Below are 26,477 nucleotides of genomic sequence, written 5' to 3'. Positions count from 1 at the left end.
CTGAGATAATCAAGAATATCTGAGGATTTAATAAAACCTGTGCAAATAATATCTGACAGTATTGCTTCATCAATATTCTTTTTTTAAGAAGAGAAGCTCGTTTTATTAAAATTAAATACACAAGCTTCAGTTTTGCACATAACATAAGTAAAGTCTTCCAGCCTATTATTGTCAGCCTCTTCCTTCAAAAAGAACTGGTACTACACACATCTTTTCCAAATAACCACATCAAACATATAGAATTTCAGCCTAAAACATGAGGTTTACCAAATGTTTCTTCACAAAATACACTTAATTTCACTTAGTTTCTTATCGGCTCTAATACTCTGCCAATGCTTTGCAAGTATTGCCCAATAGTGAGTATGGCAAAGATAGACATCCATAAACTCTGCTACAAGTACTTATGCCTTGTCAATGAGTATCTCTTCTTCAAATATGCTTGTAAAAATTATGTAAGTTATTTCTTTCTGGAATTTCCTTTTTTTTTCCCATAAGAAAAACTTAAATCTGAATAAGTGTAACCTTAACTGAAAAGATTACATACAACATGGCTTGCATAAAACATGAAACAGAATCATGACCACCTATATCCAGTAAAAAAGTAGAATTGCAAATTTAAGTTGTTACAGCCATGGAACAGTACAAACCATTTAAAAAGATTATTTAATAAAACATGAAGAGCTAATGTAATTTTTCTGGCTCAACTTGTAATTTTTTAGAAATTCTTTAGGTTAACTATGTATCTAAATACTAGTGGTTTTTTTTTTTTTTGTTTTTGTTTTTTTGACAATACAGAAGCATTACACAATATATAAAGAAAAAAAAACATAGGCTGCTTAATGATCTGTTAATAGCCTAAGGCTTTAACAATAATTACACAGATGTACTGTGAACCAGAATTTATGAGGCTAATCACTGCCCAAAGCATACATTTTATATGAGACTATCTTTAAATGTTACTATAGGTTATATAATACCCAACGTAACCATGCTTTTGGTAACACGAAAACAGATTTTTAAAAAGATAATATACATACAGAAATACAACAAAGGACGTATATTCGTAACAAATCTGGACAAAAATATGAGAGTTCGAGGGCAGTAGCAGGGATCTATTATCTTAAGGCACTAAGGTACATTAAAAAAAAAGCTAAAAAATTAATAGAAATCAACCAGGATTTACCAGACAACAATAGTTAATATTTCTGTACAGTGTTTTTATTTATAAAATATTTTCATGAACATTAAGAATGTGTATGTAGTGGCTATGGGAAAACAAACAAACAAACAAAAGAACACCTGGGAACATCTTTCAGAAACAGTATTAAAAGAAAATCTGCCATTCTATACATCTATACAATTCTACATGCAAGCAGTCTTTGAGTTTTGTGGCACAGTACTAACAGTAAATTCATTGCCATTCTTTTCCACCCAAAATACATTATTGTGACCTTCTGAGCTAGTTGCTAGTATTTGGAGCAACATACAAAAAGCTCATAGATTGGTGTCATTTTGCCTTTATAAATCTATGCATTCCTAAAGCACTTATGTCACTTAAAGATCCCACAAAACAGCTCGCATTTCTCAAGATTTTCAAACACCAGCATAGTGTATAACAATGAAATAACTGAAGTAAATCAGTTTGAAATGCATTAACTACAGAAATGAAGTATACGGAAATGTAGTAACTGTTCAATTACGTATCAACTATGCAAATCAATTTCAAATGTATTCACTTCCTCTACATAGCATTGATGAGAAAGGATCAGCACATTGGTGCTGGTATTAGATGATCTTGAAGGATCCTTTCCAATCCAAACCATCCTCTGGTTCTGTGATTCTGTAGCTGAGTTCATGTACTTGTTTGCAAAGGGATGGACCTCTGGCAGTGGCACAAAATGTGAATTGAGAAGGAAGCAGAGTGTTGGAAAACAGCAAGATGAACGTGGTCCGGAAATGTACTCTGGCAGCAAAGGTGTCCAAAAATATTCTTTTCTGTATTAGAAGCTGATAGTGATTATTCTCCATTACCCAGCTCTCAGACAGGACAACGGGGCTGGAGCACTTTCAGCCTGGAGGAGGTACGCCTCCTTTGGGACCTGAGGCAACTTTCCTCATAAATAGGTCAACAGCAGAATAGTGGCAGGCCCCTAACTGCAGTGCATGCTAAGAGAATGACAAAAGTGTATGCAAATTGAGACAAAATAATTTTAATCTGAGTGCCTATTTCAGATTTTTCCCCCATAACAACAGACAACCAGTGACACAATTGCCAGAGAAACTGATATTCACCTGGACAAAGCCCTAAGGAACTTGCTCTTGTCTCATATATGATACTGCTATGGCCTTCTGAGTTACCTTGCAAGCTGATGATCCTATCCCAATTACATAGTATACTACTAAGCCCATACATAGTTACTGGAAAAATTAAGACCTATCAATTACAATCAGAAAACTGAGAGAGAAAAAGAAAAGAAAAATGCAGAATTCACTTCACTTCGTAATTCACTCTAAGAAAATAATTATTTAGCATGTGTTTCACTTCGGATTTAAATGTCTACTTCTTGTTCTTCCATTCCTATTTATACTTTTAAAGTCTTCAACAACTGCTACCTTAAAATATTTCTACACCTGTTTTGAAATCCAGTCACCTTAATATTCTTTCTGAAGTGCTAAAAGACCAGTCTGCTTTATTTTAAAATATTAATAACAGTAATGTTTGTCATATTATGATATCATTCCTACTAAAGGGTATATTTAAAGACAAAATAAGGCTAACAAATGCTATTTCCATACAATGTTCAGCTTGTGATCCCTTTTCTTAACCCTTATATCTATTTCAGAATCACTGCTCTCAAAAGTGCAGCTCATTCCTCATTGTGTAAGTACATTTTACATTTCTTATTCTTAAATGAACAATTTTGAATATTACTGTTATACTGAAATGCATTTTGTCATTGTGGGTTTAGCTCACTAAGATGAGCAATATGATTTTGAACCAACAGTCTGTTTACCATCTCCACTGTCCTTTCATCATCCATTCATTTTTTCAATTAATTTTATATACACTTAGAATACATACATAAAAGCATGAACAACTGTTAGACTCCTATAAATGTCTTGACACACCTGTCACCAAACTAGATAAAGGTTAAGAAAACAAAATACGTTAAAAAATAGGATTGTAATTCTAAAGTAAAAGAAAGATCATATTAACTTCATTCTGAGGATTGAATTTATAAACATGAGTCTGATGAGCCTTCAAATTAATGAATAAATAAGTACTTCATAGTTATTATTCTGAAAAAGATGTGATAAGACGGCACAGTAAATGCAAAGAACAAATCTGCCTAGCAATCAAGTGTGTTCTTTGCAAAGGAAAACTGTAGTTACATATCTCAACTTCTGTTAAATATTGCAGTACTACAGCAGTGTGCGAGCATTCCAAACCCTTTCTGCAACTACATGCTGAATAGATTCTAATGCTTTTGGGGGGAAGCTTAACACAGGTTTTAAAAAAAAAAGTACAATAAATGCCTAACCCATAAAATATTGGATTTATAAATAAACAATACTAAACTCTACTTCATTTAACCTTTTCTCAAGAAATGAACAGAATCCAGTAGAATTACAAATTCTAAAAATCTGATGTACCGTATCAGACCCTTAAATATTCAGGCAGATTTTCATAGATACTGATATACTGTAATTTCTGCTTTTCTTAAATTCAATTCAAAATTTACAAAATAAGAATATCTCTCCACATTACTTGGGCTTTTTGGATACAATAATAAATATTTGTGATCCTTTAATTAGTAGATCTTGAAAAGATCAGTTTCCCAATTATGTTATAAAGGAAAAACAAAAGAGTTTAAATGATTTAAGCTAAAAAGGACAGCAACATTAAAACCTAAAACAGCACTCTGATACCACGTTCACGTGACCACAGTTTCTCAAAACTTCTCAGCATCTATTTTACAGGGTTTTTTTTAACTGTTTCCTTCTTTCTCTTAAGTATTCTTGTGATACCAAACGACTGCAACAACAACAACCAAAAAAATCCCCAAACCAGTCTTCTTCAGGTACTTGCTGCTTAGTGTAAAATGAAAACTTTTGCATTAAGATTCAGCTACCTTCTCATAACTTATGAGTGTACATTTTTTAATGAATAACATTAAGAAAAAAGCATGGGCCAATCTTGAACCACTGAATATTATACATAATACTGTTCCAGCTTGTTAATGTCAGTGTCTCTGCCCATTGATCGGTTCCAAAAGCCCAGTATCTGCTCTGTTTACCAAAAGCACTGCAAGTGTCCAGACTCTGCTTCTTTAGATCCTCAGCAACCCACTTTCAACTAACAAAAAATTATTTTTACAAGGTCTATAAAAATCCCAGGATAAATAAAAAACCTGTATATTCTAACCGTTCAAAGGTGATGAAATAATAAGCCCAGCAGCTTCCACCTTGTCCCTTAGGTTGTATTGCCTCCAAACCCTGGCCAAATTGCTCTGGAAATCCTGTTCCAATCTTTCTCCCTGCAAGCTGTTTTCCCATAGCTTCCTGCTGAAAGTACTAAGATTTACCAGACAGAATGTTTATCTCTGTATCCAGACGATAATATGGACAGAAGATGGATTGGGTAAACAACAGCTGCGACTTCACTTACGACATAATCTATCATAAATATAGATATCTAAGCACAATATCTACCTCCACATAACTCCGAGTTTGTTCTTTCTCTGGAAAACAAGGAGACCATGCCCTGCCTTTGCTCTCTGCTCTTACCTCCCATCCACATTAACTGCAGTTCTGATGCACAATTTATAGTAATACCAGCTCTATTAGATACTGATTTTGCATCAAATATGTATTAAGAATACAAACAAGCAAATAAACCTAGAAATATAATGAAAAATATGCTATATGGAGATAATGCAGAAAATTGAGATCTTGATCAACACTGACGTGTCCTGTCAAGATTTGCCCACGAAGTCTGTAAAGCAATCACAAATGCAACCATATTAGATACTTCCACTGCAGTGACTATTTTGGAACATACAGATCATATTGTTAGGGAATGTAACACAAAAATAATCCAATTTTATATGGACTATTCTCTACATAGGTAGGATGCTCCAGAAGTAATGCTTCCTATACATTTTGATGGAAACTACAACTGATACAAAGAGCACAATAACACTGCTTGATAGAGCAATTTTTCAGCTACAAAACATTATTTTTCAACAGTCATCATCAATAGCTATGCATTTTTACGAGCAATCCACAAGAGACTGCAAGCCATGCTTACAAAAATCTGAACCAGTGAAGGTGATTTACTATCACTATCTCTGAAACACGTCTCTCACTGCCTTACTGTGTTCACAAATTCACCATTTGGTCTCCATGAACGTTCAGAAGGCATCAAGCAAGATCAGTGGGTGCCATTTTTTCTGCATGGACAAATTCAGTGACACACCTTTGATCCATACACACTTCCATGTCAGATGCCATACTGTCAGACCCCTCGTCTGCTGCCATCTGTTTACACAGCAACAAAATGTAATGGAATATTAGTGGGAAGGTTCAACCTCTACTGCCATACCAACAACATCTGCCACTGACACTGTGGGTCAACGTACTAAAATAGTAGGCATTACCTTCAGAGCAGCCAATGTACATATTTCCTGTGTTCCTATCATATGCATATAAAATAATTATGAAAAATGCATAATTGAGATGTTAAGTCAAAATCAGATTTCTAGTTGTTCTTTCTTTTAATAAATTTTGATTCAAAGTTCCAATTTGACATATAAGGCTCTGTTTTCTAGGCCTTGGCAACATAAAACAGCATTCTGTCGTCCAGCACAGTCAGAATCTTTTTAAGGTACAATGAAAACTCAGCTTTTCTCTTACAGTATTTCCAGGTATGTAGACTCCAAATTGCTTACTTGGAGAAAAATAAAAGTTTTTTTCGTTATGTTCCAAATTTGTAGAAAACTAGTTTTCACATTTTTATTTCTTGGCTGATTCCCATTAAAGGCAAGAAATGAGGGCTTCGGATACAGCACTATTTAACCATAAACTGCCTTATCACTTTATGTTCCTATACCAGTGCAAAGAAAACCAATGCCAATTTCAACATCAATCTTATACTTATTTTGCATATTTTAGTACGTAGAAAGCTTTCATATTATTAATGTTTCCCACTCTCTGATAGACCCTCACTACAACTGTGGCAGAGTCAGAAAAAGTTTACTTCCGCAGTTGCTAACAAGAAATCACACTTAGACGTAAGGAAGAAATTCTTTTACAGGAGTGTGGTGAGGCAACTAGAACAGACTGCTCAAAGAATTTGCCAGTGTCCCATACCCAGAACTTTCAAAGGTCAAGGTGGATGTAATTTTGAGCAACCTGACCTAGGGGGAGGGAATTCTCTACCTGGGGGGGAAAGTTGGAACTAGATGATATTAAAGGCTTCCCCAAACCAGCTAGTTTACAATTCTATAACTTCTCATTCCTATTGCTTCAAGCTGAAAAAAGCAGCCTTTCAAAAAGCTGCATCAGAGACAATCAATAGCAATGATGTATTTTGTACTGGAAAATATCCAACTTTGTCTCAAGGTCCCATTTTATGACAACTTTTGCTCCAATGAAACTTTAACCTGTAAGCCTATTTCCCAATTTATTATTATGCCAAGATCCTCTGTATCCAAAATGTTAGTATGCTCTGCTATGGCCAGAAAACCATCTTCAAGGGCTGATCTCAGCTTGACCTAGAATAGCAGTAGGAGATGAAAAAAAAAAAAAAGTTACTCTTTAAAGCTGCAGAGCTTTAAGGAGAGCAAAGTCAGTTTATACAGTCCACATTTGTGGCAGCTTAACACATGTAGCTATAGCTAAGCATCATCACAATGCTCTCTGACTCCACCTCTTAATAAGGACAGGGGTAAGCACATACAGACTGCTTGCCAATTAGCCCTCAAGGGAAAAACAGACTCAGCTAATGCAGATTTATATAATTTATTGCCTATTGATAGCAGAGTAGAGCAGTGAGCACTAAAAACAAACCCCTCCATTGGGCAGCACCAAGAAGAAGGGAATGTGGGCTTCATTTCTCCCATGCCTCTAAGGCCACTCTCTGCTCCTGCTCAACATGCAGTCCCCCCCATGGACATACTCTTGCCCAGCTGATCCCACATGGGTTTCCCACATGCTGCAGCTTTCCCAGCACTGGTCCAACACAGCTCTGCATTGCAGGGCACATTCTTCAGGAGGTGCTCCAGCACTGTTTCCACAGGGAGCAGCTCCCCCAGCTCTCCTGACCCACCACAGAGCCTCTCCTGGGCTTCAGGAAGCTTCTGCTCTGCACTTGGGGCACCTCCCATTCTCCTCCTGCACTGACCTTGGTGGCTATTTTTCTTATATCTTTCTCCTATCTCTTAGCCACTGTTATACAGCAGTTGTTCTTAAATCTGCTCTCCCAGAGGCACAACAAGTGTCACACATGACTATATACAGCTAAACTTACAGGGTTAAAGGTGGCTGAAATAGGCAATGAGAACAATATGGAGAAAATACTGTCACAAAGAAAATGCCAACAGTGTAGAAATGTGTTTGCTAAAAGTTGCAGAATGACAGTAAGGGACAACAACAGCATTGGCTGATGCCTAAATACACACCAGGTGAAATACCACTTCCCATAAATAAATTAGAGAAGTGAAAAAGAGAAAAAATATATCCACATACTCTATAAGCCCTTCAGTGGATGCTTTGGAGAGTGAGAACTTAGGGAACAATACCCCTCCCATTGTAAAGAAAAATCAGATACATGACTGCCTGAGGAACATGAGTAACCGTAAGTCTATGGGTCTATGTAGTCACCAAGCCACTCTCAATGATATTCGAAAAGTCATGGCAGTCAGGTGAAGTTTCTGATGACTAGAAAAAAGGCTGTATCACACCCATTTTTAAGAAGGTTTGAAAGAATGAACTACTGATCTGTCAGCCTTACCTTTCCCTCAAGGAAGATCATGGAACAGATACTCCTGGAAGCTCTGCTAAGACACATGGAAGAGACAGAAGTGATATGGAACAACCAGATTGGCTTCATCACAGGCAGGTCCTGCCTGCCAACGTTATTGCTTTTTATGATGGCATAACTGTAACAGTTAGGCACAGCCAGCAGGTTGAGGAGGGTGATTCTGCCCCTCTACTCAATGCTGGTGAGGTGCCACCTGGAGCACTCTGTTCTCAATACAGGAGAGACATGGACCTGTTGCAGTCCAGACAAGGGTCACAGAAATCATCCAAGGGATGGGGGACACCTCCCCTAAGAGGACAGGCACAGAGAGTTGGGGTCATCCAGTCTGGAGAAAGCTCTTGGGAGACCTGACAGTGGCCTTTCGGTATCTAAGAGGGACTGTAATAAAGAAGGGACAGACTCTTTCAGAGTGTCTGCTGTGACAGGACAAGGATAAATGGTTTCACAGTAAAAGAGGGGAAATTTAAATTGGATATGAGATAGAAGCTTTTAAAATAAGGGAGGTGAGACACTGGAACAGGTTGCACAGAGTGGTGGTGGAAGTCCTACACTTAGAAATATCCAAGGTCAGGCTGCACTAAGGTCTGAGCAACCTGATTTAGCTATAGTTGTCCCTCTTGATTGCAGGGTTGTTGGACTGGATGAGCTTTGAAGTCTTTCAGCCCTTCCAACACAAAAGTTTCTATGATTTTTGATAAAATAGGGTCACTTTGTTATAACTGTAGAAGATCGGACAGTTAAAAAAAGAAAAAAAACAACCTTAAAATGAATTAAAAATGAATCTATCATAAATGCTGGCATTTCACCTAATATTTATACACGTACTGTTAGATTTACTTATCTCTTACCTTATGTATTACCACTTACAATAACCATAATGAAAAAAAAGAAAAAAAAAGAAAAAAAAGAAAAAAACATTCCCTAGAATGTTACTTGCATGACTTCCTCAAAGGGCAGAGATGATACCTACACCAGAATATCTCCATTTGTAAGAGGTAGCTCTTAGGCATTTGCCAATTTTGCTGACAACACAACTAGAATAACTACAAGTTACAGATTTTGTCCTCTCACTCATCATTTACTAACTGCATGAGGGCAGAAGGATCAAACCTCCATCTGGCTCCCCCCCATCCCCACTCCATACAGTAGTTAGCTTTTACTGTACACAAATATTGGGAAATCTGAGACAATGAAAGAATGTGCAATTAACAGACAGTAGCTTAAGGTTATCTCTACTCAACAGCACCAATTGCCTGTATTACATACAAGTCTGCTGTAATACCAAAAAAGATAAGATTTATATATCCTAGCAAACGTGTTATATGCTGATGAAAAGCATGAAATTGACATAATGGTTCTTCAGGGCTATAAACGTGTTTTCCTTTGCAGCTTAATTGACAATGACTAGATTGACCTTTTCTCTATAATTGTAACTACACTTGAGCAATTAGACAGATCACCACCTCTATCGTTTCTCACAGATATTAAATAAAATGCAAAAGGATGGGATTCTCAATCACCTCTTTATGCTGATGTAACTGCAGAATAGCATTTTACACTTTCACTCATGAGTGAAAGTTGGAATAAAAAAATTCTCTTAAATCATTTACTATAATGAAAAGTGACAAATATGTTAGAAATAATCTGCATCACCCAATCTGCTGAAAATCCCGTTACTGTATTCTAAATACACATTTATGCCCTTCACTATTAGCATACGAAAGTGTTTTTTCCTGACACTTCATGCTTTTCACTTACTCTTTGGCTCACTGAAACTTAGATGCCCTGTTTTGCAAGTATTGCTCAACACAGACACAGCCTAAACCACTATGCATTTCCAGAAGAATTAAAGACTCTTAACAGCTAGATTTTACATTGGATAATTCAGTATTAGAACTTTCTCCTTGTTTCTCATTACCCGTTCCTCACCTCTGCAGGTACACACCATGTGGTGTCAATAGGAAGATAATGAAACAATAATATGTATTTGTACTTCATTGCTGTGTCATTATTCAAAATACCTGTGACTGTTAGTGGGAAATTTTTAACTTGAAGAATTCAGCCAGGTTACTTGTCTTTACTGTATCATGGTTAGATTTTAACATATTGTAATCTGAGATCCGATGCTCTTCCAAAGTACCTAAAAAATTACCCATTTATGTTCACCGAAGCCTTTTAAGATGCAACTGAACACTATATTTTCATTTGCATACAGATGTATCTTCATATAACCACACCACCTACACACACACCTAAAAGAAGGTTATCTCATACAAGTGTCTATTCAACATCTCTATTTTTGAGGCATTTGCTGAAAGACATTGAATGTGACAAGGCAGTATATAAAGCAAAGTGTTTGTTTATAAGGCATCACATTAGAATACAACTAGCAATATTTGCAGGCTTGGAAGAAATTATTTTACTTTCCTCTGCCACACTTAATTTCATCCTTTGAATACTCAAAGCATGTACATAAAATTACATTTTAAGAGAAGTGTGATAAAATCATTTCCCTAAATCATATTAAATTCAGCGACCTATTCTAACTATAATCTTATTTTTTAATCCTTGTCTTTGGAACGAGGGACAAAAGAAGGCATTGGGAATGTCTAGTACAATGATTCATTGGAAATCATTATCTAAATCACCTGTAAAATTATAACATAACACCTACTTTTTTTCATCCATTTTCCTTCAATAGCATGCAGGGTCACAGTTTCTGATTCAGCAATAAGAAATTTAATGACATGTACAGGCACATCATCCTCCCTTCTCACCCCTCACAAGCTATGGAATTTAGCTGGAGCGACTGTCTTGCCAGCATGAAGACTGGAGTGAAGACTGTATAAAATGCCACAGAAATAGAACATATAGACTTGACTCAAAATACTAACAATGAAAAAGACTAAGAACCAGTAAACAAAGGCAACAACAAATGGCAACATCCAGACAAATTTGAAAAGGTGCTCGTTGGCATGTGAACTCAATATTAAAGGGACAATTAAAGTCCCTTTAACTTGTAAGTGAAGCTTGGAACATTTGTGAAAGAACAGTCTGAAAAAAACAAGTACTGAAGAGTAAAAATCGCTCAGAGATTAATAGAATAGTATCTGATTATGTCACTTTCATCCACAACATTCACAGTGGTTGAGGGATATCCAAGAAGTCCATTCCCTGTTCTTTCCATGGATCACAGCTCCTTCCACCCAGAGCACCACACGAACCCTCAAGCAGCTCCCAGCCATGGAAGCACTGTTATACTCCTCTGGTCCAGCCAACAACCAGAGCTACCCATTGTGATCCCAAGATGAAAAGGTACACTCATAACATAAAGAAAACACTCACAGCATGGTTTAATTCCTACTACAATTCAGCTGTTACAATGTCTAAAGCAGGGTTATTATTTATTTAACAGGAAATAAAAGCCCATTACTCAACTACATTTTCATAGAATCGCAGATTGTTTTGGGCTGGAAGAAACCCTTAAAGATCATAGAATAGTTTAGGTTGGAAGAGACCTTTAAGATCATCAAGTCCATCCACCTAGCACTACCAATTCCATTGCTAAACCATATTCGAAGTGCCACATCCACATGTCTCTTGAACACCTTTAAGCTTGGTGACTCCACCACTTCCCTAGGCAGCCTGTTTCAATGCTTATCCAGTTTTTCTGTAAATAAATTCTTCCTAATATGCAATGGAAACCCTGGGACTCAAGGGTCTCATTCAATTCTGTCTTCTGAGAAAAGAAGACTGGGAGGGGACCTGATCCAGGTCTATAAATATCTAAGTTGTAGGGGGCAGAGTGGTGAGGCCAGACTGTTTTCAGCAGTGTGTGGAGACAGGACAAGGGGAAAAAGCCAGAAACTGCAGCATAGGAAGTTGCACACAAATGTGCGCAAGAACTTCTTTACAGTGAGGTGACGGAGCACTGGAACAGGCTGCCCAGGGAGGTGGTGGAGTCTCCTTCTCTGGAGATGTTCAAGACCTGCCTGGATGCCTACCTGTGCGACCTGCTGTAGGGACCTTTTGTAATGCAAAATTATTGAAGACTTCATATTACCAAAAAATAAAAATAAAAATAAAAATAAAAATAAAAATAAAAATAAAAATAAAAAATCGGTGTGAAAATAGTACATTCCTTCAATTTCAAAGGGTTTTATATGTCATTTTATAAGATGAATTGATAGCTTTATATATTCATTGGATTGAGGTGTTTCGCTACCTAACTTATTTCATAAAACTTAGAGGTACCCAGATTCATACGTATCTTAAAATACACCAGGGTACACATGACATCCTTTTAAAGATTTTATTCAGAAAATATTTGACAATATTGACTGTCAGCATCTCAGAGAGATACATGCAGTTTGTAGGAAAATGATGCATCAGAAAAATATACTGTAGGCAAAACAAAAAACATGCTATTGAAAATTTTCCACAGTAATGAATGATTTACTAATACTGCAAGTTGAATGATCTGAAGTTAAAGAAGGGCTATCTAAAGGAAGGAGTCTTTATTTCCAAGTACTGCTTGGGCAAGTAAAGTATTACTAGAAAATGTATTTTTAGTCGTATTTTCATTTCAATTCTTTCATTTTCATTTCAATTCATTCTGAATTGTGAATACTGAATTTTTAGAAACCATTATTTTGTTTTGGTAGTCTACAGGTCACAAGAATAGAATAGCGTTTGCGGTTCAACTTTGAACTGAAATAACCTGAAATTTTCATGCTTCTATTGCTAATACCTAAAACCATGACTGTCCTTTACAGTCAGTTCAAAGTTACAAGATACAGTGGCAATTCTGCCCTTACTGCCATCAACACTGAAGCCAGAAACAGGCAGGAAAACAGCCCATAAGGAGAGCAGTAAGCACACCATGTTGTACAGAATGTATTTTCTTTCATGGGTTCCCCCAGGGGGGTCTAAAATAATTCTAAATTCTTGCCACAGTCTCCCAGGACAGGAGACATCTAATGGATGAGAGCTTGTGCACACACTTTTTATTTTTCCCCTGCTGAAAACATAAAAGGATGGCACAAACTTTCTTAGTCAATATCTAATTGATATGTCTGAAAGCAAAAGTGGAACTGCAGTTTGCAATACAGATTAGGGAAACACTTTCTTGAAAGAATAAGTGATCAATCGTACTTTTTGTACTATCAGCTGAAAATACAAGTTTAGCTTCTATGAACTTTATTAGAACCCAGAAATCAAATCTGCATGTGTTTATTCAAGGTGATTATAAGTGACAACAGATCCACTCTATTTACATAAGCTACTTTTAGCAAATTGAGTCACGTCTCTGCAAATGCATGTTCTGGTTTCAGTTGGGATGGAGTTAATTTTCTTTTTAGTACCAGCTCTGTGTTTTGGATTTAGCATCAAAATAGAGGTTGTAACACACTGATATTTTAGATGTTGTGGAACATTGCCTGCAGAGAGCTCAGGGCTTCTCTGGTTCTTGCACTGTCCTGACACTGAGGAGGACACAACTTCCCAGGACAGGTGATCCAAACTGTCTAAAGGGATGGCTCATGCCATAAGAACTATAAAACTGGCGGAGTTGGCTGCAGCTGCTCAGGGACTGGATGGGCATCAGTCAAAGGGTGGGGAGCAAATGCATTGTGCTTTAATTGTTTTATCTGTTTTGTTATTAGTTTTTTATTGTATTTTTCCTTCCATTTGTTTTTATCAATTTCTTATCAAGCTTTTTTACACAGCAGATGATCTTCAAGGCCCCTCCCAACCCTATGACTTCATCACTATCTCAATCTTTTCTTTTGATTCTCTTTCCCATAACACTATGGAGGGAAGGAGTGAACTACCATGCGGTGGTGAAGAATATTCGTAATATAGTATTAAGCTTGAGTTTTTCACCAAATTGCTTCATGTTCACAGTTTTCTTGTCATTTTTAAAATGCATCCAGTCAATATCAAGTACTTGACAGTGGTATTCTCTCAATGTAGCCTACATGTATCAAAGTATAGTTCCCCTATATTCAGCACTAGTGAGGCCGCACCTTGAGTACTGTGTCCAGTTTTGGGCCCCTCACTGCAAGAAAGATATTGAGGCCCTGGAACGTGTTCAAAGGAGGGCAACAAAGCTGGTGAGGGGTCTGGAACACAGGCCATATGAGGAGAGGCTGAAGGAGCTGGGAATGTTCAGCCTGGAGAAGAGGAGGCTCAGGGGAGACCTCATTGCTCTCTATAACTTCCTGAAGGGAGGTTGTAGTGAGCTGGGGGTCGGCCTCTTCTCTCGTGTCATTAGTGATAGGACCAGGGGGAATGGCTTCAAGCTACGGCAGGGGAGATTCAGGCTGGACATGAGGAAGTATTACTTTTCAGAAAGGGTGGTCAGGCACTGGAATGGACTGCCCAGGGAGGTGGTGGAGTCACCGAGCCTGGGGGTGTTCAAGGAAAGGCTGGATGTTGTGTTGAGGGACATGGTTTAGTGGGAGCTACTGGGAATAGGTGAATGGTTGGACTGGATGATCTCTTAGGTCTTTTCCAACCTTGGTGATTCTATGATTCTATGATTCTATGATTCTAAGTTCGAAATATTACTAAACAAACCAGAACCAATGTATACAGATGTGCAGGGAAAGAAACCACTGAAATGTACCAACCGAAAGAAATACAAAGACAATTAATAATAGAGCTATAAAATTCTGAAAGGAAGACCTTCTGCTTGAAGTGGTTTATTCACAGTAGGAAAGTACTTACAATATCTAAAGACTGTGGGAATACTTGAATGCCATCTGAAAGGCCCTGCTCGGTAATATTTTATTCCATTTAACAAGCTTATTGTCATGCCTTGTAGAATGACAGCTGCCAGGATCAGCATGGAATAGCAACTTCTACAACAAAGTGATATCTAGACCTCCTGAGTAAAACTTTCCTCTAGAAGTTTTGCCAAGGAACTTCAAGAGTGCATTCTACCCTGGATTATACAAACAGGTATCTTAGTCACAGTAACCAAAATCATATAAAACTGAATTTGCCAAATCCAAGGTCAAAAAACATATTTACAAATGTGCTGAAAACAAGTCTGAATGAATGCATTTTATACCATTTTACCCACAGTGCAAATTAACAAAGAAATGTGAGGTCAAAATCAATCTCAATATTTTTCCTATCAAAGTATGTTCTTTTAAAAATTATTCAGACATTTTATCACCTCATACTTGATTTTTATGGGCTGAAATAAACTATGCCACTTTGGTATCGTTGAAAAGCACTTTAAAGGAGCTGAAAAGTCCTTAAAGTTGTTTAGCTAGTATTAATTTGTAGAAGGAAAGAACCAGAGAAGAACAGAATAAGTAACAGATACTCCACTGCACATATCCATGAACCTGAGATTCTGTTTTATAAACAGAATTCACATTTGTTTAATAAAATCAGCTTTTGTATTATGTTCTGTTCAGCACCAGGCAGGTCCATAAGATGTTTTTTAGTTTTTGTTTTATTTTGTTTTTGAGCAGTGATGCCTTTTAGATGCTGCATCCAGCCTCAGGTTTCAGTACCTAGGATATAGCCTAGCTTGAGGTGGAATAGATCATGGAGTATAGAGCTGTCACTGAAAAAAACCCTGCTGCAATCCTATATGTTACTCCTGAAGCAAACATGGTGTAGTGCCTGAGATTTAGAGACTTAACTAGATATAACTCTTACCTAGACTTATCTAAACATAAGCAGGATCTGCTTTTGAGAAATACACCTACTCATAATTGATTTTTGCCTTATGTCACACAGGAACTTGTGCAACACATCCATCCAGTAGAACAGGATCAGAACCAAAAAGACTCTAGCAGAGAAACTAATTTATTTGGAAACAAAAGCGCATAAAAGAAATACATTTTTTCCTATTCTAAATGGTAGCTATTTTTAAACACCTGATTTAGGAAGCATTCATTCCTTCAGTATGTTTACACACACACAAAGTATCTATTTTTACCCATTCAGAAAACATAGCATGCAATGTGCAAAATTTTTTTTGTCATAAGCACATTGTATTATATATATAAATACATGAACGAACATACCATGTGATGTTCAAGGTTTCCTTTGTCATAAGCACATTATATCAATGCACAACAATAACAACAACAAAGGAGCAAAAGCATAAACTTTAAAATATATAGTCTGAAAGAAAATTAACTAAAGAGAAGTAAAATGAGGAAAATATATCAGAAACAGTTCTGAAACATTAACTTCACTAACCTCAGATAAACAAGTGTAAAGTCTGTTTTAACAAAAAAGAATTTGTGCATGGTGTCAGATGTGCTGTGTATTGCTTCTAGTGTTCCTGACTTCTATAGAATGTTCATTTGAAAATACATTCCTTCATTATATAGGAATGGAATTATTTTGTAATTAATGATTTGTAACTTGTATTTGCCAATAATGTTGTTCCCAAAAGTGAACAGAAAAAAAAATCATTTATTTTACTTTTGCCGTGTAAGACCACTGCAAACCAGAGACGATTTGAACAGCTTCCCAAATAGTTTAATAGTTTGCTGTAGTTTTCACTCCTCTGAAAGAAGCTAGGGAAACACCATAGCAGTGGGGTTTTTCCAGAATATATTTCTCTCTTTATTAGGAGAACTTCTCCTTTACTCTAGAGACCTATATGCTTCATCACTTGAGCTTGAAAAACAGCCTATACTAATAACAGCCTAGCAGGTCTTGGTAAATCCAAGTTGCTATAACAATGTCTCAAGAGATAACATGATCTCTTTCCACAACGGAAACAGAAGAATATTTTAAGGAACTAAAAAGAGAGTAAAATGAAGGCATCTGTGTAGAACTAAACACATAGAAATACAAGAAATTTTCTTCAGATATACTGAGTGATTGTGTCAGTGCCAAGAACCACCTTTAAAAATGTTTAAACTCACTGAGAAAACAATGAATATCTGAAAAACAAACAACTGAGTGTGAAATATTTTTATTTTAACCATGTCCCATTAGAAAAAAAGGAAGATTTATAGCAAAGCTGTTTTTCCAACAGTTTTTTATAGATCTATATTAGCTATCTTGAAAAAAAAAAAGTTTTTAGAAACTGAAGATGGTATGGAAGCAATGTTTGTAATCATCTCACTGTAGTTAGATTTTATAATGCAGCCTGGATTAACTGGGACCTGGCAAATCTGCTCCACTGCACAACTTCTAGCACTGCTCTTACCTCTCCCACTAAATAACATCCATTCGCATCACTCCATTAAAGGCTGTTAATTAGTTAAGTTACTTACTTTCAATCCATTAGTTGAAATCCAAACCAGTGAACAGACAAGAAATATGACAAAGGAGGAAATAGTTGGTAAAAAGGAAAACAAGAAAAGAATAAATACAGAAACCAATTCTTCTGACCTTTCACTGTACTGAATACTCATAATGATATCTTACACTCAGCAATGGTCTTCATCAGCATATATTTGACTAGAAGTGAGGAGCCAACAGAGAAGAGTAAACTCACCTACTCTACCTTCATCATTTTTAACTGAACAAATGAAATGGTACCTAACAGCAAGTGCTAGCAGATGAATCACAAAACTGCTGGGTCTCTGACCTCTACTGCTCACCTGTTAAACACTCCTGTTCCAGCAGGACACCCAGAGCAGGGTACCCAGAGCACATCCAGGTGGCTTTTGGAGATCCCCAAGGAGGAGACCACACAACATCTCTGCGCAGCCTATATCACTGCTCCATTACTGGCAAGCACAGAGCAGCTTCCTGATGCTCAGAGGGAAACTCCTGTGCTCCAGTATGTGTCTGATGCCTCCTGAACTGGCCTTGGGCATTACTGAACAGAGCCTGGCTCCACCATCTTTGCGTGCTCCCTTCATTTATTTGTATGCACTGCTGAGATCCTACTTGAGCTTCTCCAGGCTGAACAGCCCCAGCTGTCTCAGCCTTTGCTCACTGGAGGGATATTTCAGCTCCTTATCATCACTGGATCTTCATGAGACTTCCACCAGTCCATCCACATTTCTCCTGTACTGGATAGCTCAGAACAGGATACAGCAATTGCTGTGTGGCCTTAAGCCAGAAAATGGTCTACAGATTGTAAAAATGGTTGCCAGTAAAAAGTTCAAGCTTAACAATTTAACAGTGAGCAGTGTGTTTGCTGTCTGTTCTGCATGTATTAAAACTGAATTGTTCTGCCCCTCCCTTGTACAAGATTAGATGTACAAATTGGCTGAGTCTCATCTCCCTGCAGTACACAAACGTGCAGACAGCAATTTCTCTTTCATTCCATATGGTAAAAATCTAGATGCATAGACTGAAGGAAGTTTGAGATCACTTTAGTGTATTTCTGATAGGGAAAACCAGATCGTCAATCACAGGCTATGCAGAGAAAGCAGTCAGACTCCGACCCAGAAATAAGTCACTCAATGCTCATTGTCTACGCTCCATGTGCATTACCCTGATCACCACTTTCATGTTATGTTACCACTTATTTTCCTTGTTACATTATTACTTCCTACACTAGAACCAGCCATTCAATCACTCATCAGCTCAATTTCATCATCATCATCATCCTCTTCAAGCTCACTACAACTTTTCAAAAGTACTTTAATTTCTCATCTCCAATAGAGTAAATCCTTCACAATTCATCACTTATTAATTAATCTTGAACTAAAGAACAGAGATATCATTTGTATCTACATCTAAAATCACAGAAAAATCAGTATAAATCAACATCATTCAGCCTTCTTTGACTATAATGAAAGAAAAAGGGGTGATCAATGACTTAAACTGATCAGGATTGAAGGTAATTAGCATATAGCATCTGACTCATTGCCTGCTTATTAACATAGATTTTATGTTCATCTATAAGAATCGAAAATTTAAAAAATATCTTAATTTTGACCTTATATCCCATGCAATAAGTATTCCAGAGCAAATTTTAGAAGATGGTTATCCACCTTTCAAAAATATTTTTAATGGATATGCTGATGGACTCTAAAAAACATAGTCAGTACAGTAAATCATTAGGACAGCTTTCCCTTCTCTTTTTTTTTTCCTCCCCCAAGTACTGTGAAGTGTAAGTTGTACCCTCAGAATGCAACAATAACTGTAATAAGGACTACATTTGTCCATCTGAGCATCAGTAAATTGGATTTTTTATTTTGTTATACTACTTCAAATTATACCATTGCAAATATTTTGTGTGCAGAAAATGATATAAAAATGATATATATACATATCCTCTGTGCATATATGTATATGTAGATATATATATATATATAATTTTTTTTCCCAGTTCTCATGATGGACTAACAACTCAGTTTCATAACACACTATCATTTCCATGCTTTCCTGCACTTTCTTAATTTTTGTAAGGTATGTCATATAGGGAACAGCTGAGCCACATTTGTGTCAAGTCTGCCATTTCTAATTATCAGCAACTAAGTGTAAGCAGTTTCTCCTTTGGCTTAACACATGTACACCTATCTTCCAAAAATTCTTTTATGCCACAATTCATAAAATTGTTTACGTTGATGTTAAGTCCCCTGCACTAGATTAATAACTAATTACAGGAGATATTTATCATCTCAAGTTTCCTACATGAGGATTGTCAGACTTAATAACTTTCCTCATATTTTCACTATTTACAGAAATAGTGCTTCATTTATCATATACTTCAGCAGTGTGACAACATTAGACTATTTTCTCCACTTTTGATGTACTTTAAGAATCATAAAACAGTGTAAAACCTTGACAACATATTGGAAATTTTATTATTTTTGGTAACATTTATTTCCACCTCACAGTGTTTCTTAAAAAGCTATTCTAAAACAAGTCAATGCAGAAGTAGAACTGGCTAAAAACTTAATAAATACACAGTTAAGCTTAATTAAATAAAACACATTCTGATTTTTATCACTGATTAGTTTTTGCAGAGATTACGAAAATGATTCATTTCATATCCGTAAAAAGTCTTTTATTTGACAGCAATGCCAAAGGAACCGTTTCAGAAGTAGTTTTCAAGTGGATTCTGGGCATTTAACTAAAAGCTGAGAGGAGTCAGTACTTCTCTCAGATCTTGCAGACAGTTGCTGAGATGCTCCAGGTTTGTTTTTTTTCAAGTCGCTTGCAGGCTGGATTGCAAAGTAACTCAACGCTTAAAGCAAGGTTATACAGAACAGCACAAATGTGCAGCCAGTGCTAATTCCACTGGGAATTTCATGCTGCATTACTGAGCATAGTAAGATGCCATCCTCGCAAAGTACTGCATAATGAGGGCAAAAAATAAATTATACAAGATATTACGTTACTTAAAGAAGGTATAAGTGACAAGTTCCATGTTTACCATTGCAGCAAATATTGTAGCAACAGTATTATCCTAGTATTATGATGAAACACAAGAGTATCTTCCAGAAAATCAGCTTCTAAACCTGACACTTAGCAACCAGCTATTAGTTGTGCAATGAAAATTGCTGTACTGGGTGTGGGTGAACCAGTGCTGCCAGAAGGCTGTTCAGGTTCTCTGTGGGATGAGACAGGTACAAACAGCAGTGGGAATACCAAGAGGCACTGGTGGTGGGAAAGAAATGGGAATACTCCCTAGCACTAAAGCAAGCAGATATCCATAGCACAGACTACAGAGATGTTCCATGGGGCATATGGTGCTTGTAAAATAAATGTGGCCCACATCTCTTGGGAGAGAGGAAAAGGGGAACACAGTGGAAAAGAGGACAAATGCTGCTTGTGACATCCCTCTTCCTCATCCCCCGGCACTGCTGAGGGTGGCAGAGGATTAAGAAAAAAAGGAGTGAAACTGAGCCCAAGAAAGAAGCGGGAAAGATGATAATCTCTGCTGTTTTGATCCTTAATACCTGAATCTATTTTAATACGCAATAAATTAAATTTCTTTTCCCTAAATTAAGGCTTCTTTGTCCTCAATAGGTGATCTTCCTGCCTTTATTTCAGCCCACAAGCTTTCTCATCCCATTTTTTTCCCTCTATTTTCCCTCTAGTCTTGCTGAGGAGGAAGAGTGAGAGAACAGCTGTATAGCTGCTCAGCTGTTAGACAAGGATATCCGCCACATCAGTGAAACTGCAATTATTTATGGCAGAATGAAATAGTAGAGATAGCTGATCAAACAGTATTCTTTTTAGTTTTTCAAACTTTAAAGTTAAACATTTTAGCACAGTTAAATCAGGTACTACGTCAGTATTGAAAAACTCTGAAAATTAAATGCTCTTGGACATAATTCAAATGAAAGTTATTGTGAAATATTGAAACTGAAGTGATAATAGAAGACAGAGAGTAAAAGCAAGTCATCTGCCAAATAACCTAAAACAAGTAGCAGAAAAGGCAATATAGCAACCGAAAGACAACTTTTCCTTAGAGATGTGCATGTACTTATTGTGAATATTTCAGTTGTTCTCTTACTAATTTGTAACCTGGTACCATAATAAATACCCTTTACTTAACCATTCTATTAACGAAAAATATTGACCTTAACAGTGGAATATTACTGTATCTATTTAAAAGTAATTTTAAAAAAAAACAACAAGTCCATGTGGATAGTTTTTTTTGGGGGGGGTTGTTTGTTTTGTTTTTTTTTTTTTTTTCTTTTTTCTGTTGTTTTGCTTTAAAGCTGTTTCAATGTTATTATGTTTAATCAGAACACACTCCACTTTCATCAGATTATACAAATACGGAAAATGAGGGAATATGGGTAATCGGTATTTCTTCTGCTTTTCCTACCTGTTAGAACAAGGTTTGAAAGGGATGCTATCAAATACATTATGGATAAAAAAATGCTAATGTACCCCAGTATCTTTACTGACTCAATCTACAAAAGTACTTCTCTTCCGAACGCAATTTTCTTTAACAATATTTTCCCTTCATTTGTTCAAACAAAATGCTTGGTCAGTGTAAAACCAATAATAACATACTCTGCATATCTTTCTTTGACTTCTTCAACTACTGGTTTCACAACAATGTACCAAAGCATTAGTATCAATGAAAGGACACTGGGATGGGCCTCAGGCAGGAGGAGGAAGGGGTGGCAGACACAGTGCATTATGAACTGCCTCTGTTCACCATTCCTCTGCACCATTCAGCAAGAAGGGCATAGAAGAGTGGGGAATTAAGAAATTATGTTGAAACTGGGAAGATGAGGAGTATGGGGGAAAGTACCTTTAGTTTTGTCTTTCTTTTCCTCTTGCCATCCTTTGCTATTTTTAATTGGCAATAAATTAATGTTCCCCAAATCCAATCTGTTCCGTACTGAATCTGAATCTGTACTGTCTCTGACAGTAACTGGCAAGTGATCTCCATGTCTTTATCTGACCCATCATCTTATTTTTTCCCTGACTTGTTGAAGAGGGAGACTGAGAGAGCAGTTGAGTGGGTATCTGGCAGCCAGACAAGTTTAACCCAGTATAAAGACTGAATTTTTTTCATCTATTTTTTTCATAATCACTAAAAATAAATAAACAAACAGATAAGTAAATAATATTCAACCATACAAAAAATCAGAATTTAATGTAGAAAATTCACTTAAGTATGCCAAGTTATCTTTGTCCAACTTCAGTACTGTATTTTGAAACTTAAACATCTGACAATCACCGTCACATCATTTTACATAATACTTTTGTAAAGAAATTTGTTTCACTTTACGTATGTAATTAAAAAGTATGACATTTAAAGTAGGTGGCACATTTTATAACTTCTAATGGAGTTTAAGTTTTTAATGTACCTGACTGTAAACACCTGATAATTATGCAGAGGACTTAAAGGAAATCACCCTTCAGATGATGCTTAAAAGATTAAATAAAATTAGAATTAAGAAATGCTACAGTTCACTTTCAATGATTTATGACAGATATATAATATAAAAATACAGCTTCTCTTCTGGAAGTCTTCTCTATACACCAAAACCAGATTACTCAAAAATACAGAAGTATCAATGCTCCTGGAGCAAGTTTGCACGTCAGTCAGACCTGCTGAATACTAACATGAAGCATTAGCATTTGTCATCACCACAGATTAAAACACACAGTTTGCTTGTGCAAAAAATAAAAACAAAAAAAAAAAAAAACAAACTAACAAAAACAATCTAGCCCAAAGGTTTCACACATTTGTAGTTTTAATGTATTTTTAATATCAAATATGAAGAGTGTTACATTTTCAGGAAGAAAAAATTATTTTAGCAGTTTTTGCACCGGAAAATAATTCCAGCATTCACTAAACTTGCATTTTATTGAAAATGTACCGTAAGAACTGACCTATTTTTTTTATATTCATCTCTGCTAATGAAATGATGGAGCATCCACACTAGACAGCAACTTTGGGACTAACCTTAGCAAGTGATCATCTGTTCAAAGCATCTTCAGCACTGTGTCCTCTACCCACCACATATCTACATCAGACCAAATACTCCCAAGGCTTTTCATGCCTTCATCAATTCACATTAACTAATGTAGGCAGTCATCACAAAATTTTTAAACACTCCTCTAGCACACGGAAGACCATATTAATAATTTAGTCTGGTAAGAAGCAGTGTGGAAAACCCCATATGCTCTCTGCCAACAAATGCAATGATCAGTTGAGAAAATTAGTGTTTTAGTGATCCAACTGAAGAGAGCAGATGGAGATGCTTCAAAGTAGAATATGCTCATTTTTCCTGACTCCACTACTGCACATTTTCATTGTCAGGTTTACATTACAGCTTCCAATCATTTATTATATTTCTTCTATATTTCATTTGTATTTTGACTTCCTGACTACTAAACTTGTCAAAGGTCTGCATTTCTCAGTTCATCCACTTCAGACTCCAACAAGAAATCTCACCACCAGGTCCTAACCAGCACAAGAATACTGCACCTTTGTGCCATTTACTCTCATTTATCTATAGTGCTATTTCGTAGAAGTTCCACAGGACAACAGCACTTTTTAAGAGCACTGGTACAAGAAGATCAAATTCAAGTTACCCATCTGTGCTCAAAGCTCAGTGAGGTGCTATGATAAAAATCACATTCCTCTGCAGAACTATGCAACATGTTATGTCATGCTTTGCTGAACCTCCTTAGGGCTTTATTTCTAGATGTCATTTGAATTTATACTGCTTTATCCATTCAAATTTGCAAGAAAAAATGCAATGACCATTAACAAAACTTCAAAGTAATAAGTTTATTTAAAATCAAGCCTCAAAGGAATCATCATGTTTGTCGATCTCAGTTTGTCAGATCTCTGCAATATAAAGACTTAAAGACAAATCTTCTGCATACTAAAAGAATTTACAGGTTTGGGTTTGAAAGAAGAAATGGGAATATTTCTGTGATGTATAATTAGCATATAAAATATATAAGATGTACTTTGATATATTTTAGTATATAAAACTTCTGAGGCAGCTATATACCTGCAAGAGTAATTGCTATGTTAGATTAATTGAGCTTTCTAAGATCTTTTTTAACTCTCAACTTTTAAGACACTGTTTTACAAGTCATTATTGGAGACTCATTTTCTTTAACTTTTAAAATGAATGTCAAGACTACTTCAACTGAACATATTTTTTGCTTTAAGCAAAAAGAAACTATTTTTTTACTGCCCTACAAATGCCTTGCAGATACACACTTTTAAAAACAAAAATAGCTTCAATCAAAACACAGAAATAATAGTTCTTGCTAATTCCCACAGAACCAAAATTTTGTGCTTGCCATACAAAGGTCTTGCACTCTTGAAAGTTTGATTCCTTTCAGTTACTTAACAAGAATTGTAATGATCACAGAATCTAATAAAACACTGTGTCATGTGTAGGAGAATGCAATAAATATTCTGGGGCCATGGCCTTGCTTGTGGAAAGAATGTTTATGGAATTCTGGAAACAATAAAGAAATCTAAAGTGAAGTTTTAAAATCAGAGATTTACTTCAGCTGTAAAATCTAACACTATTCTACTACAAGAGAACTTTCTGGTTCTATTTCAGTCAGGGTTCTGCACCAAGGATTGAAAAAAAAACAGTTTTCCTTGACTTTAAAGAAAGTAAACAAACAAAGCCCCAAATGTTTTTTTTTTCTTTATTTAAAAACCCAACAATCTTCTCATGTACTACAGAGAATTAAAATGTCTTAGTAAGTTTGTAAAAAAAAATTAGTAGAAGACAATAAGCTGGGTTGATAATGTGTTAAGGGGAAAAAAAAAGGGGGAAACTAATTCTATTTGGTATATCTTAGACTGGTACTATATTGTGTGTGATGGATACAACGATCAAAAAGTCTTCTCAAAGGTATTAAAAACCCTCTGACACCCCTTCTAACTAGGAGCTATGGCCTGCTATCAAATGAAAAGTTCATCATACCTTAGATCATTAATAAACTAACTGAGCTTACACTAATTTAGATTTTTATCTGGTAAATACCTGAACAGTTCTTTGAATTTCTGAATATTCACCCAACTCTTCAAAGTAAATACACTAATAATACTCTGCTGAATGTGTCTCCATGCTGATTAAAGACTATTGCTATATCACATACCTTTCATATTGTTTTCAATATCCTTTAATTCAGTACATGTGGAAACTGGGAGAAATGACTTCATACATATTAATGTTTCAAGCTAATTGTAAAATGGGAAAAATTCTTAAACTACTGAACGACTACCTCTCAATAAAATTTAATAAAAGTGTTCATCATTTTCCATATTTTCTCTGTTTGTTTTAGCTGGAAGATAATTTGAATAGCTAAATTAAATCTGTGGCCATCTCTTACAATTTAAGCTTTGAAAACGTACCTGTGTAATAAGAAGCAAAATTAAAACAACTACAGAGACAGAAGTCAATTATCTAAAAGTTCACAAGTGCGGAATAACTGTCAGTGATGGAAACAGTTTCCTTTTTTTGTTAAATTTCATAACTCTACTCGGCATGAAGTTTCAGAGTTATATGCACACAGGTAAAAGACACACTGCATACTCTAGTTCAGTAACAAACTTCAAAACAGTTTGAAAAGAATCACTTTGGATAATACCAAGCAGACTGTTTTACTCACAATGTTCTTGCAGTAAAGTATACTACTCCAACCAATTATAACCTTAAAAACCCCCACCTTTTAAATTTACATTTTTCACCTTAGTTTTTTTTTTTTTTAATTATTCTAAAATTTTCCACTACAGTAGTTTTTCTCATCAAATATGGCCCTATAATGAAATAGGGCAATTAAGTGCTTTCAATGCCAAAGTAAGGATATCCTTACCCCTACCCCAAATAACACCTAAACAAACAACCCAAAACCAGCCTAATAAGCTAAGAAAGAGGAGCAGTAGTAAAAATTCAATGGTACTTCATATTCAACACATTTCTATATTACTAATTTTAGAACATCATACTTTTGTCAAAGTTTAAGCTTATTTTCACTTGAATACATTCTAAAAGACTTGAAAGAGCAAATATATGAAAAAGTCCACAGCCAT

General features: G+C 36.0%; 1 protein-coding gene across 1 annotated transcript in view; it reads right to left on the bottom strand.

Annotated features, from left to right (window-relative positions):
* The window catches only part of FBXL17 (F-box and leucine rich repeat protein 17), a gene marked incomplete at both ends in the record, with an annotated part of 274,001 nt that overhangs the window by 153,689 nt on the left and 93,835 nt on the right, over positions 1-26,477 (bottom strand). The gene's annotated exons all lie outside the window — the stretch shown is intronic.

This window comes from Tetrao urogallus, assembly GCF_951394365.1.
Source record: "Tetrao urogallus genome assembly, chromosome: Z".
In the NCBI taxonomy this organism is placed as follows: Eukaryota; Metazoa; Chordata; class Aves; order Galliformes; family Phasianidae; genus Tetrao; species Tetrao urogallus.
This window is presented reverse-complemented; position numbering and strand designations above follow the sequence as displayed.